The sequence below is a fragment of the Etheostoma spectabile genome, chromosome 17 (assembly GCF_008692095.1).
Source record: "Etheostoma spectabile isolate EspeVRDwgs_2016 chromosome 17, UIUC_Espe_1.0, whole genome shotgun sequence".
Classification (NCBI taxonomy): domain Eukaryota; kingdom Metazoa; phylum Chordata; class Actinopteri; order Perciformes; family Percidae; genus Etheostoma; species Etheostoma spectabile.
Window position 1 is genome coordinate 8,255,942 of NC_045749.1, and position 922 is coordinate 8,256,863.

A 922-nucleotide genomic window follows, 5' to 3' on the forward strand; every position below is an offset into this window, starting at 1 on the left:
GTGAAGCAGTTCTCAGAAATAATGGTTATGCAACAAAACATTAGTGCAGTGATTAAAAGAAAAGCAAACCCTTGAGACATTTTTCAATTCATACAGTTAATGTTTGAGTTTGTAAAGAAAAATGCAAATACTATTTTTTTGAACAGCCTAATATTCCTTTTTCTTAACTTTCTGACAAGGTACAACACAAACTTTATCAATTTTGGTCATGTTTTGATTTGGAATTGAATGTGCAATGTTCCCAATGCATTGATATTAGAATTTAAAACTATTCTAAGGATTTTGAGCATTATTCACTTTTTCAAACACACTGCCATTATTCTGAACACAACTTTATGTCCAAGAGATGTTTGCATTTTTGATGAAAGCTATTTTTGTATTTTGGAGGGACAATAAAGATAATCAGGTGGTCCTGACACCTCAAAGACGTATGGTGGCTCTTTTAACAAATTTAGTGAGTTAAACTTTGTTCATGAGGCTAATGGCTTAACTAAACTGTATGTGACTAACTAAACAATAATTTAAATAAAATAAATCCTTGCTTACCGTACACAATGTCTTTCATTTGCAATATATCACCCTATTGGAAAAATATTTAAAGTCACATCGGCAAAATTCACAAGACTGGAACCTGCTGTCACATCAGTACTGATTAGTGGTCTTTTAATACAAGAATGAACACTATAAATTGAATTGTAAAGTCTAAAATGCATGGATTTGGTCAGCAAATGTTAGGGCAATCAACCTATTACATTATGTATTACATTATTCTTCTGTGGAAGTGGAATTTTGTTGCAAGAAAAAGTAACCAAATAAGCAATGAATTTCATTGTAGCTTAGTAAATGTATAGCCCATTAGATTTTGATATTTTGTGTACAAGTGGATTTGTCCTGGTGGTGTGCTAAGAATCGGGGGGGGGGG